We start from the raw sequence: 14,404 nt of genomic DNA, 5'->3' as shown, positions 1-14,404 counted from the left end.
GTCTGCTTTTCCTCCCCAAACACCAACCAGGCTTTTGGTACCCATCACCCTAACCGGTGACACCTTCAAGGCCACCGCTCAGGCCTTTCTGGACTCCGGGTTAGGTGGGAATTTTATCGACAAGGGATTTGCGAAAAATAATAAAATTCCTTTAGTGTGCAAAAGTCACCCAATTGGCCTAGAGTCTATTAATGGTCGACCTTTACAACCAGCCTTTATTTCTCTCCAAACTGTCCCCTTTCAATTGCAGACAGGAGAGGACCACACCAAGTCGATCCAACTAGACGTTATTTTGGGACTTCTGTGGCTTCAGCGGCACAACCCTCGGATCGACTGGAGAGAGGCGCAATCGTTCCAATGGAATCCCTACTGCTCCCAGAATTGCTCCTTACAATCCAAAGTCCTATGCAGGGTCTCCAAGCTTGAACAGGTAACCCCTCTTCTACCAAAGATTTATTCCGAATTTCAGGATGTTTTCAACAAAGCTCAATCCGAGGAGTTGCCACCTCACCGTCCATTCGATTGTCCCATCGACCAATTACCCGGTTCTGTGCCTCCGCAAGGATGTTCCTACCCATTATCACCTCCAGAGACCAAAGCCATGAAGGAGTAGAACCAGGAGAATCTACAGAGAGGTTTTATCCGGAAGTCCTCATCACCGGCAGGTGCAGGGTTTTTCTTTGTTGAAAAGAAGGATGGATCTCTCAGACCATGTATTGACTATCGGGGGCTTAATAAAATCACAAACAAAAACCGGTATCCTTTACCCCTAATTACCGAACTTTTTGACAGGCTACAGGGTTCCACCATTTTTACCAAGTTAGACTTACGGGGAGCTTACAACCTGGTAAGAATCCAACAAGGGGGTGAGTGGAAGACTGCCTTTAATACTCGAGGCGGTCATTATGAATATCTGGTCATGCAGTTTGGACTGTGTAACGCTCCCGCAGTATTCCAGGATTTTGTCAATTAGGTTTTTAGGGATTTTCCTGACCAATTCGTCATTGTATATTTAGATGACATACTTATCTTCTCGAAAACCATACGTGATCATCCTGGCCATGTCAAACAGGTACTCCAACGTCTCCCACAGTATCACCTGTTCGCAAAATTGGAGAAATGTCAGTTTCACCAAACGACGACATCCTTCCTAGGCTACATCATCTCCGACACCGGCCTAGCAATGAATCCAGCCAAGGTAAAAGCGGTATTGGTTGGGCCTCGGCCCACAACCCTGAAAGCCGTACAACGGTTCCTGGGTTTCGGCAACTATTATCGTAGGTTCATACAGAACTTCTCTTCTGTAGTGGCACCCATTACGGCATTGATGCAGAAAGGAGCCGACTCGGTGCTGTGGCCTCCGGCGGCCATCCATGCTTTAGAGAAGTTAAAAAATGCCTTTGTCTCAGCTCCGGTGCTCGTGCACCCTGCTCCAGGATTACCCTTTACCCTTGAGGTGGATGCTTCAGATGTCGAGGCAGGAGCAGTGTTTTCCCAAAGGAAGTCTCCACAAGCCAAATTGCACCCTTGTGCTTTCTTTTCCAAAACAAATCTCGTCTGCCGAACAGAACTACGACACAGGCAATTGTGAACTATTGGCTATCAAAATGGCTTTGGAAGAATGGAGACATTTACTCGAGGGCACCGAAAATCTGGTTACTATTCTTACAGGTCACAAGAATCTCCTCTACATTGAAGGCGTTCGCCTCTTGGGATCACGACAAGCTCGGTGTTCCATTTTCTTCTCTCGCTTTAATTTCATTATTTCTAATATACCGGGTTCAAAAACGTGAAGGCAGATGCCCTCTCCCATCAATTTCTTGTAGAAGACAAGGCCGAAGATCAACAAGAAACCATACTCCCTCCATCATGTATAATCTCCGCCAATACTTTTGACTCTTTGGAAGACATCGCACAAGACCAGTCCGACGTTCCTGAAACTGAAAAGAAAGGCTGCCCTGCGCTTTGGAATGGGTTCAAAGTGGCACTGCAAGGGTCCCCTCCTTGAGAAAGTGCATATTCTGCGTGAAACACCTGGGAAGACTAGCATGTTCACCATTTTTTGCATGTTTCAATAAAGCCTATTTTTTGTTACTATGTTTGGAGCCCCCAGTTTTTCACTTTGCCAGGGGACCATCCGGATCGTGCATGAGTGCCTCGAAGCAACTTCCATTGCGATGTTCCTGAAGGTCTCCAAGTTCCAGAATGATGTTTCTTCACCGCACCAGCATATCGTAGAAATGTTCTGGAATGGGGCCACTCTTCTAATAGCTCCGGACACACGGGCAATAAAAGAACCTTTGATTTTTTGGAACAGACCTTTTGGTAGCCAGGCAAGTGTAAGGACATAAAAGGATTTGTCTCCGCATGTCCCACCTGTGCCCAGAACAAGACTCCCCGTAATCAGCCTCCTGGCTTGTTGCAACCACTCCCGGTTCTGAATCACCCATGGACTCACCTCTCCATGGATTTCATTGTGGAACTACCTGTGTCCAAGGGTAGGAACACCATTCTGGTGGTGGTTAATCAATTTTCAAAACAGGCCCACTTCATACCCCTCAAAGGTCTAGGTAATGCCCTCAAACTATGCAAAATATTTATTAAGGCAGTGGTCCGTCTTCATGGGGTGCCCCAGGTCATTGTGTCAGATCGAGGCTCCCAATTTTTATCTACAACAAGCGACAGAGAAGCCCAATGCTACATCCAATATGACAAAAATACACAGTAAAATACTTATATATTCTCTTGAAAAAGGGTAATTTAGTTTAACCCTTTGGCCAAAGCATTGTAAGGCTGCGAGCCACAACAAGGCAGACCCAGTTCACAGGTCCTAACACTACCAGATAAAATATTAATATACCTCTATTAGGATTTACCTCTATTAGGAGGGAGAAAGACCAACATTGGATCTTTATCCAGTAGAATGAAAACGACCTGCTGTCTTGGGAAGTGGGGAGGGGCGAGCTTAAAATCTAGGAAAATAAGTTAACAAACAACACACAGAACCCCAGCAAACTTATTGGGAACCCCTGAACCCCCACAATATATATATGTATATAAGTGTCAAAAGGAAGAGCTATTGAGCGTGGCAAATGTATAAAACAAGCGACAGAGAAGCCAAATGCTGCATCCAATATGACAAAAATACACAGTAAAATACTTATATATATTCTCTTGAAAAAGGTTCATTTAGTTTAACCCTTTTGCCAAAGCATTGTAAGGCTGCGAGCCATGACATGGCAGACCCAGTTCGTAGGTCCTAACACTACCAGATAAAATACTAATATACCTCTATTAGGATTACAATTCTCATTTACCTCTATTAGGAGGGAGAAAGACCAACATTGGATCTATATCCAGTAGAATGAAAAAGACCTGCTGACTTGGGAAGTGGGGAGGGGCGGGCTTAAAACCTGGGAAGGAGGGGCCACTAACCTCCAACAGCTGAGACAGCTGTAAATAAGTTAACAAACAACACACAGAACCCCAGCAAGCTCTTTTTGGGAACCCCTGAGCCCCCACAAAATATATATGTATAAAAGTGTCAAAATGTATCTTCAATTTATCTCGAAGTTTTGGGCGGGCCTTCTGCAAGCAACTAGGGATGTCTCTGCACTTTTCTTCTGGTTATCACCCTCAGACTATGTCAGATGGAACATATGAATCAATCACTTGAACAGTTCATCCATTGCTTCATATCAGATACCCAAGACAACTGGACGGATCTTATGCCCTGGGCCAAGTTTTCTCACAACAATCTTCGCAACGAGTCAACCAAAGACTCACCATTCTTTACCAACTTCGGCTTTCATCCCTCAGCTCTCCCTACTGCAGGACCCAGTTCCGGGGTACCAGCAGCAGATAACAGGATTCAGCTTCTTCAAGAGTCCCGGACAAAAATTCAGGAAAATCTCAGTAAGGCTCTCTCTATGCAGAAAAAACAAACTGACTGACGTACGAAACACCTACGTACAACCCGGGACAAAAGGTATGGTTGTCCACAAAAAACATCCGATTGAAGGTTCCCACAGCAAAATTGGCACCGAGGTATATTGGCCCATTTCCGGTTATCGAGAAAATCAATCCGGTCGCCTACCGGCAACGGTTGCCAGCATCTATGAAAATCCCCTCAGTCTTCCATATGTCACTACTCAAGCCCTTCATACAGGACCCTCAGTCTCTGGCTTCGGTGTCCCCTCCTGCCCTCTCTTGGTTGAGGCACAACAGGAATTCGAAGTCCAAACCGTCTTGGACTCCAGGCTCACCCGAGGAAAAATCCAGTACCTGGTTCATTGGAGTGGCTTCGGTCCCGAGGAACGTTAATGGATCCCAAAGGATCAACTACATGCCCTTAGACTTGTACGGGCTTCTCACAGAAGATTTCCCTCCAAGCCATCCCAGGGATGCCCGAAGGGGGGGGGGGGCTACTGGGGCTGAGACCTGAAGCAGCCCCACCCCTGGTAACAGTTGGAAGTGGGCAGTTGGGGATTGACTGTTGGTAGTTGTCAGTTAGTCAGTTCTCCCTTCAAGGGAGTGGGTTGTTGTTCTATCCCCTCCCGCAGGGGAGTGGGAGCTGTTACCCCTTAGGCTGCGAACCCGCTGCGGCCGGCGGCACGTGCGGCCGCGGGCCGCTAGACCCTTGCCTGAATGGTCCTTGTCCCCGCTGCCTCCTTCCGGCAGGGCTGACTGCGTACTCTGACGCGTCAGCCTGCTGGAGCTACAACCTCCTTGTGCTTTTCAGCGCTGACGCGTCACGTGGTACGCGAGTCAGCCAATGGAGAGGAGGGGAGGAGAGCTGCTTGTGTGTCTGTTTTGTGCGTTCGGCTTGTGAGTGCCAGTCTGTGTGTGTGTGTGAGCAGCTGAGGGGCTGAGGAGTTGAGGGGCTGAACGGCTGAGGGGCGGTCCCGCCCCCTCACGTCATGGCCGCACCCCCTCACGTCATGGCCGTGCCCCCCCACCCATTTTGGCCACGCCCCCCCCCTACACCAGAAAAAGTTTCCTGCAGACCGCAGATCGCGGTGCAGTGAGTTGCACGCGCCGCAGGCAAGCAAGACAGCCGTGCGGACGCGTGCAACGGGGCCTTAGCCTTACTCCACCAGGGAGTAAGGGAGCAAAGGATAGACCTTTGGGGCCTCAAGCCCTGAGGGTTGATTCCAGGGACCAGAGGAACTGCTGTCTTCCCCACTACCATCGGCGTACACTCAGCAATCCTGTAAGCCTCATAGGTACAGCACATCCAGAGTACAGGTAACAGTGAAATCTCCCAGAGGGCGGGAGGGGGGGGGGGGTAAGACGGACACCTGTTACATAATATTTGTTGCTATGGGAAGATTTAGACAAAGCTACTACAGAGTTCCCTGCCACTTGTGCAGAGGTTGTTCCTTTAATGTCAAGCGCATGGTGACTGTAACACTGCCAAACTGGATTTGAAAGCTTCCACTTCTAATATACAAAAGCATTTAAGGTCATATTTACTAAGCGGAGCTATCCTTTAAGACTGCTTCTGATGCCAAAAGGTATCCTACAGTACAACAGATCACCACTTTTAAGGATTTCATATATAATGTTGCCAAATATGCACTGTGCTACAGAGACACTATGCCTCTGATGCCCAAATACAGTAGGAAACCATATACAGATGTAGCCAGCCTTACTGTTCGAGTGATTGCGGCTGAAACGCCGAAAAAACCGAGGTACTTGGGGAGGTGGCACCCATGACGGGGTCATTTCTTTTCAATGGGACATCTCGCAGCTTTAATCCTTCCAGGCCGCATTCGGCGTGGCCGTGAGAGCATGAAGTCCAGCTACATCTGAAGTTACTGAAGGGTGTATCCCTGGAGGGGACGTGCAGGCAGTGCACTGCTTTAAGGTGCATATAGAAAAAAGATGCGACGGTGGCTGGATCAGGTGCAATAAAAATAAGCTTCTTTATTGAGGAACAAGACAAACAGGGTTCACATGACGCTGTAGAGGTACTCTAACATGTTTCGGGCTCCCAGCCTCTACATCTGTAGTTATTTTGTGCTCAGAGGTGAAGTGACATCAAGGTCAAATGGAGCTGGCACACAGCCTCCACTTGACCAGTTCTGATTAAATGGGCAGCTTTAACTAGTGCTATTTTTTTCCCCACGCAAATTTTTTATAGACCCTAAGCTGGGTCCTCCCTTCAAATGTTGTCACTGGCTCAGGCAAAAACATATAAATCTCCCATGATATTCTCTCCCATCACTGGCTGAAGCTGTCTTATAATATTGAGCCCCTGTTAATAGCCATAAAGCACTGTATCTTAACCTCTTTGCTATCAGAGGGGGCAGCAACACACAGATAACCTATCTGGTTAACATTAGCTGCTTCTGCTGTAATTTAAAGCAGCAATCCCGCAGATACTGTATCATCTATCTTTTTTTTCTTTAGCAGAATTGGAACTAGAGTGAAAACATGTCATTTTTAGGGCCGGGACCCCGGTAATGTTACGGTGTCCCTTGAGGGGATTTAAATGGCTGTCCAATAGGAAGCTGCAAATTATGATGTGGGGCTTCCTATTGGTCCGCGTTTTGGTGTCTATTTTGTTTCCTTTGGAGGGAGTTTGAACACTGGTTACCTCAATGGTGAGTATCTCTGGGACCAGGGGGTCTCTGGAACTATAAATTGCATGGCAAGCCATTTACTCCTTTGTACTTTGACCCAGGACAAACAGCCCCCACATCCCCCAGTGTCGGCAGCCTTACGAGACCCCAATCGCACATCCTGATCACATGCTACCACCTCCCTCTCCCTCTATTGCCCCACCACTCTCTCACCCCACCTTCCCTCTCTCGTCCCCACCTCTCCCACTTTCTCAACCACACATCTCTCCCTCCCTCACCTTTCTCTCTCTCGCCCCCACCTTAATCCCTCCTCGCCCCTACCTATCTCTCCAGCTCTCTCTCCCTATTGCCCCCCCACCTCTCTATCCCTATTGCCCCCCTACCTCTCTCTCCCTCTCATGCAACCTCTATCTCCCTCTCTCGCCCCCACAGCTCCCTCTCTCTCGCCCCACTTCTCCCCCTCTCTTGCCCCACCTCTTTCTCCCTCTCTTGCCCCACCTCTTTCTCCCTCACTCGCCCCCACCTCTCTCTCCCTCTCGCCCCCACCTCTATCCCCCTCTCTCGCCCCACCTCTCTCTCCCTCTCGCCCCTGGCTCTCTTTCCCCTCTCGCCCCAATCTCTCCCTATCGCCCCCAACTCTCTCTATCGCCTCCCCACCACTCCCCCTCTTGCTCTCTCACCCCTACCTCACTCTCCCTCTCATGCAACCACTCTATCTCACTCTCTCGCCCCCACGGCTCCCTCTCTCTCGCCCCCACCTCTCCCCCTCTCTTGCCCCACCTCTTTCTTCCCTCTCTTGCCCCACCTCTTTCTCCCTCACTCGCCCCCACCTCTCTCTCCCTCTCGCCCCCACCTCTATCCCCCTCTCTCTCCCCCACCTCTCTCTCCCTCTCGCCCCTGGCTCTCTTTCCCTCTCGCCCCAATCTCTACCTATCGCCCCCAACTCTCTCTATCGCCCCCCCACCACTCCCCCTCTTGCTCTCTCGCCCCCCCACCACTCCCCCTCTTGCTCTCTCGCCCCTACCTCACTCTCCCTCTCATGCAACCCACTCTATCTCCCTCTCTCGCCCCCACGGCTCTCCCTCTCGCCCCGACCTCTCCCCCTCTCTCACCCGCACCTTTCACTCTCTCTCACCCCATCTCTCTCTCCCGCTTGCCCCTCACCTCTCACTCTCTTGCCCCCACTTCTCCCTCCCACCTCTCTTTCCCTCCCTAACCTCTCTCCCTCCCTCCCTCCCCCACCTCTCCCTTCCCCCTCTCCCCCACCTCTCTCCACCCCCTCCCCATCTCTCCCCCCCTCCCCACCTCTCTCCCCCCTCCCTCACCTCTCTCCCCCTCCCCCACTTCTCCCCCCCCCCACATCTCTCTTCATTCCCCACCTCTCTATCCCTCCCCACCCCTCTCTCTCTCTCCCCGCCTCCCTCTCCCTCCCTCCCCCACCTCACCTCTCTCTCTCCCTCCCCCACCTCTCTCTCTCCCCCTCCCTCACCCACCTCTCTCTCTCCCCCACCTCTCTCTCCCCCCCACCTCTCTCTCTCCCCTCCCTCCCCCACCTCTCTCTCCCTCCCTCCCTCCCCCACATCTCCCACCCTCCCCCACCTCTCTCCCCCTTCCTCCCCCCCCTCACTCTCTCCCCCACCTCTCTCTCTCTCCCTCCCTCCCCCACCTCTCTCCCCCACCTCTCTCTCTTCCTCCCTCTCCCACCCTCCCCCACCTCTCCCTCCCTCACCTCTCTCTCCCTCCCTCCTCTTCCTCCCCCACCTCTCTCTCCCTCCCACCCCACCTCTCTCTCTCCCCCCATCCCCACCTCTCTCTCTCCCCTCCCTCCCCCACCTCTCTCTCTCCATCCCTCCTCCACCTCTCTCCCTCCCCCACATCTGTCCCTCCCTCCCCCGCCTCTTTCTCTTCCTCCCTCCCCCACCTCTCGCTCCCTCCCCCACCTCTCCCTCCCCCACCTCTCTCCCTCTCTCGCCCCCACAGCTATCCCTCTCTCACCCCGACCTCTCCCCCTCTCTCAACACCATCTCTCTCTCCCGCTTGCCCCTCACCTCTCCATCTCTTGCCCCCACCTCTATCTCCCTCTCGCCCCCACCTCTATCCCCCTCTCTCGCCCCCACCTCTCTCTCCCTCTCGCCCCCACCTCTATCCCCCTCTCTCACCCCCACCTCTCCCTCCCCACCTCTCTTTCCCACCCCCACCTCTCTCCCCCCCTCCCCCACCTCTCTAACCCCCCTCTCCCCCACCTCTTTCCACCCCCTCCCCCATATCTCTCCTCCCCTTCCCCACCTCTATCCCTCCTCCCCACCTCTCTATCCCTCCCCCACCTCTCTCTCTCCCTCCCTGCCTCCCTCTCCCTCCCTCCCCCACCTCCCTCCCTCCCCCACTTCTCCCTCACCTCTCTCTCTCCCTCCCCCACCTCTCTCTCTCCCCCTCCCTCTCCTACCTCTCTCTCCCCCCCACCTCTCTCTCTCCCTCCCTCCCCCACTTCTCTCTATCCCTCCCCCACCTCTCCCACCCTCCCCATCTCTCTCTCTCCCCCTCCCCCACCTCTCTCTCTCCATCCCTCCTCCACCTCTCTCCCTCCCCCACATCTGTCCCTCCCTCACCCGCCTCTTTCTCTTCCTCCCTCCCCACCTCTCGCTCCCTCCCCCACCTCTCCCTCCCCCACCTCTCGCTCCCTCCCCCACCTCTCCCTCCCCCACCTCTCTCTCTCTCTCGCCCCCACAGCTATCCCTCTCTCACCCCGACCTCTCCCCTTTCTCACCACCATCTTTCACTCTGTCTCAACCCCATCTCTCTCTCCCGCTTGCCCCTCACCTCTCCATCTCTTGCCCCCACCTCTATCTCCCTCTTGCCCCCACCTCTATCCCCCCCTCTCGCCCCCACCTCTCTCTCCCTCTCGCCCCCACCTCTATCCCCCTCTCACCCCCACCTCTCCCTCCCCACCTCTCTTTCCCCACCCCCACCTCTCTTTCCCACCCCCACCTCTCTCCCCCCTCCCCCACCTCTCTCTCCCTCCTCTCCCCACCTCTTTCCACCCCCTCCCCCACATCTCTCCTCCCCTTCCCCCACCTCTATCCCTCCTCCCCACCTCTCTATCCCTCCCCCACCTCTCTCTCTCCCTCCCTGCCTCCCTCTCCCCTCCCTCCCCACCTCTCTTTCCCACCCCCACCTCTCTTTCCCCCCCCCCACCTCTCTCCCCCCTCCCCCACCTCTCTCTCCCTCCTCTCCCCACCTCTTTCCACCCCCTCCCCACATCTCTCCTCCCCTTCCCCACCTCTATCCCTCCTCCCCACCTCTCTATCCTCCCCCACCTCTCTATCTCCTCCCTGCCTCCCTCTCCCTCCCTCCCCCACCTCCCTCCCTCCCCACTTCTCCCTCACCTCTCTCTCTCCCTCCCCACCTCTCTCTCTTCCCTCCCTCTCCCACCTCTCTCTCCCCCCCACCTCTCTCTCTCCCTCCCTCCCCACTTCTCTCTCTCCCTCCCCCACCTCTCCACCCTCCCCATCTCTCTCTCTCCCCCTCCCCCACCTCTCTCTCTCCCCTCCCTCCCCACCTCTCTCTCTCCATCCCTCCTCCACTCTCTCCCTCCCCCACATCTGTCCCTCCCTCCCCGCCTCTTCTCTTCCTCCCTCCCCCACCTCTCGCTCCCTCCCCCACCTCTCCCTCCCCACCTCTCTCTCTAGCCCCCACAGCAATCCCTCTCTCACCCCGACCTCTCCCCCTCCTCTCACCACCATCTTTCACTCTCTCTCACCCCATCTCTCTCTCCCGCTGCCCCTCACCTCTCACTCTCTTGCCCCACTTCTCCCTCCCCACCTCTCTTCCCTCCCTAACCTCTCTCCCTCCCTCCCTCCCTCCCCACCTCTCCCTTCCCCCTCTCCCCCACCTCTCTCCACCCCCTCCCCATCTCTCCCCCCCTCCCACCACTCTCCCCCCTCCCTCACCTCTCTCCCCTCCCCCACTTCTCCCCCCCCCACATCTCTCTTCATTCCCCACCTCTCTATCCCTCCCCACCCCTCTCTCTCTCTCCCCGCCTCCCTCTCCCTCCCTCCCCACCTCACCTCTCTCTCTCCCTCCCCCACCTCTCTCTCTCCCCCTCCCTCTCCCCCTCTCTCTCTCCCCCACCTCTCTCTCCCCCCCCACCTCTCTCTCCCTCCCTCCCCACCTCTCTCCCCCACCTCTCTCTCTCCCTACCTCTCCCACCCTCCCCCACCTCTCTCTCCCTCCCTCCCTTCCTCCCTCACCTCTCTCCCTCCTCCCCCACCTCTCTCTCTCCCCCCCCACCTCTCTCTCTCCCCCTCCCTCTCCCACCTTTCTCTCTCCCCTCCCTCCCCCACCTCTCTCTCTCCATCCCTCCTCCACCTCTCTCTCTCCCCCACATCTGTCCCTCCCTCCCCCACCTCTATCTCTTCCTCCCTCCCCCACCTCTCTCCCTCCCCCACCTCTCGCTCCCTCCCCCACCTCTCCCTCCCCCACCTCTCTCTCCCACCTCTCTCTCTCCCTCTCTCACCCCACAGCTCTCCCTCTCTCGCCCCGACCTCTTCCCCTCTCTCACCACCATCTTTCACTCTGTCTCACCCCATCTCTCTCTCCCGCTTGCCGCTCACCTCTCCCTCTCTTGCCCCACCTCTCTCTCCCTCTCGCCCCCACCTCTATCCCCCTTCTCACCCCCCACCTCTCCCTCCCCACATCTCTTTCCCACCCCCACCTTTCTCTTCCCCCTCTCCCCACTTCTCTCCACCCCCTCCCCCCCATCTCTCCTCCCCTCCCCAACTTCTCTCCCCCCTCCCCACCTCTCTCCCCCTCCCCACCTCTCTCCCCCTCCCCCACCTCTCTATCCCTTCCCCACCTCTCTATCCCTCCCCCACCTCTCTCTCTCCCTCCCCTCCTCCCTCTCCCTCCCTCCCCCACCTCCCTCTCTCCCCCACCTCTCACTCACCTCTCTCTCTCCCTCCCCCACCTCTCTCTCCCCCCACCTCTCTCTCTCTCTCCCTCCCTCCCCCACCTCTCTCTCTCCCGACCCCCCCTCTCCCACCCTCCCCCATCTCTCTTTCTCTCCCCCTCCCCCACCTCTCTCTCTCCGTCTCTCACCCCCACAGCTCTCCCTCTCTCGCCCCGACCTCTTCCCCTCTCTCACCACCATCTTTCACTCTGTCTCAACCCCATCTCTCTCTCCCGCTTGCCGCTCACCTCTCCCTCTCTCGCCCCCACCTCTCTCTCCCTCTCGCCCCCACCTCTATCCCCCTCTCTCCCCCCACCTCTCCCTCCCCACATCTCTTTCCCCCCCCACCTTTCTCTTCCCCCTCTCCCCCACTTCTCTCCACCCCCTCCCCCATATCTCTCCTCCCCTCCCCCAACTCTCTCCCCCCTCCCCACCTCTCTCCCCCTCCCCCACCTCTCTCCCCCCTCCCCCACCTCTCTATCCCTTCCCCACCTCTCTATCCCTCCCCCACCTCTCTCTCCCTCCCCGCCTCCCTCTCCCTCCCTCACCTACCTCCCTATCTCCCCCACCTCTCCCTCACCTCTCTCTCTCCCTCCCCCACCTCTCTCTCCCCCCACCTCTCTCTCTCTCTCCCTCCCTCCCCCACCTCTCTCTCTCCCTCCCCCACCTCTCCCACCCTCCCCCATCTCTCTTTCTCTCCCCCTCCCCCACCTCTCTCTCTCCCCCTCCCTCTCCCACCTCTCTCTCCCCCCCACCTCTCTCCCTCCCTCCCTCCCTCCCTCCCCCACCTCTCTCCCCTACCTCTCTCTCTCCCTCCCTCTCCCACCCTCCCCCACCTCTCTCTCACTCCCTCCCTCCCTTCCTCCCCCACCTCTCTCTCCCTCCCTCCCCCACCTCTCTCTCCCCTCCCTCCCCCACCTCTCTCTCTCCATCCCTCCTCCACCTCTCTCCCTCCCCCACATCTGTCCCTACCTCCCCAACCTCTTTCTCTTCCTCCCTCCCCCACCTCTCTCCCTCCCTCCCCCACCTCTCGCTCCCTCCCCCACCTCTCCCTCCCCCACCTCTCTCTCTTCCTCTCTCGCCCCCACAGCTCTCCCTCTCTCACCCCAACCTCTTCCCCTCTCTCACCACCATCTTTCACTCTGTCTCAACCCCATCTCTCTCTCCCACTTGCCGCTCACCTCTCCCTCTCTTGCCCCCACCTCTATCTCCCTCTCGCCCCCACCTCTATCCCCCTCTCGCCCCCACCTCTATCCCCCTCTCTCGCCCCCACCTCTCTCTCCCTCTCACCCCCACCTCTATCCCCCTCTCTCACCCCCACCTCTCCCTCCCCACATCTCTTTCCAACCCCCACCTCTCTCTTCCCCCTCTCCCCCACTTCTCTCCACCCCCTCCCCCACATCTCTCCTCCCCTCCCCCAACTCTCCCCCCCTCCCCACCTCTCTCCCCCTCCCTCACCTCTCTCCCCCTCCCCCACCTCTCTCCCCCCTCCCCCACCTCTCTATCCCTTCCCCACCTCTCTCTCTCTCTCTCTCTCTCTCTCTCTCTCTCCCTCTCCCTCCCTCTCCCTCCCTCCCCACCTCCCTCTCCCTCCCTCCCCCACCTCCCTCCCCCACCTCTCCCTCACCCATCTCTCTATCTCCCTCCCTCCCTCCCCCACCTCTCTCTCTCTCCCCCTCCCTCCCCCACCTCTCTCTCTCCCCCACCTCTCTCTCCCCCCACCTCTCTCTCTCCATCCCTCCCCCACCTCCCTCCCCCACCTCTCCCACCCTCCCCCACCCTCCCCCACATCTCTCCCTCCCTCCCCCACCTCTCTCTCTCCCCCTCCCTCCCTCCCTCCCCCACCTCTCCCTCCCCCACCTCTCTCTCTCCCTCTCTCGCCCGACCTCTTCCCCTCTCTCACCACCATCTTTCACTCTGTCTCAACCCCATCTCTCTCTCCCGCTTGCCCCTCAGCTCTCCCTCTCTTGCCCCCACCTCTATCTCCCTCTCGCCCCCACCTCTATCCCCCTCTCGCCCCCACCTCTCGCCCCCACCTCTATTCCCCTCTCTCACCCCCACCTCTCCCTCCCCACATCTCTTTCCCACCCCCACCTCTCTTTCCCACCCCCACCTCTCTCCCCCCCTCCCCCATCTCTCTCTTCCCCCTCTCCCCCACCTCTCTCCACCCCCTCCCCAACATCTCTCCTCCCCTCCCCCACCTCTCTGCCCCCTCCCCACCTCTCTCCCCCCTCCCTCACCTCTCTCCCCCTCCCCCACCTCTCTCCCCCTCCCCCACCTCTCTCCCCCCTCCCCCACCTCTATATCCCTTCCCCACCTCTCTATCCTTCCCCCATCTCTCTCTCTCTCCCTCCCCGCCTCCCTCTCCCTCTCGCCCCCACCTCTTTCATCTCCACCTCTCTCTCTCTTGCCCCCACCTCTCTCTCTCTCTCTTGCCCCCACCCCTCTTGTCCCCACCTCTCTCTCCCTCTCGCCCTCTTGCCCCCACCTCTCTCTCAGGAAGTCGTGTCGGGGGCGTGGCCGTGACATCTGGGAGCTGGTTCGCCTTCATCGGGCGGACCGCTCACGTCATCCGGCTGCCATGGGTGAAAACAGATTTTTCTGTTTCCTCCTGCATCGCGAGCGCCCGCGCCTCTGCTCCCGTGCGCGTTCTATAGACAGCCTCATAGAGGCACATCTATGTGATCGCGCCGTGCGCGCCCTCCTGCGCACCGTCACGATCACTATGCAGAGATTCCTGAACCAGGAGCACTGGTATTTGTATTAAAAAAATTTTAATTAGAGCTATGCAGCAGTTCCCTTATTACATTCAGTATTTTACAGTAAATAATACATACATCCAGGTCTCCCTTTTGTTTAGTCAGACTTATTT

This window comes from Ascaphus truei, chromosome 3, assembly GCF_040206685.1.
Source record: "Ascaphus truei isolate aAscTru1 chromosome 3, aAscTru1.hap1, whole genome shotgun sequence".
Taxonomy (NCBI): Eukaryota; Metazoa; Chordata; class Amphibia; order Anura; family Ascaphidae; genus Ascaphus; species Ascaphus truei.
The sequence above is the reverse complement of the archived record's forward strand: the minus strand, read 5'-3'. Positions refer to the sequence as shown.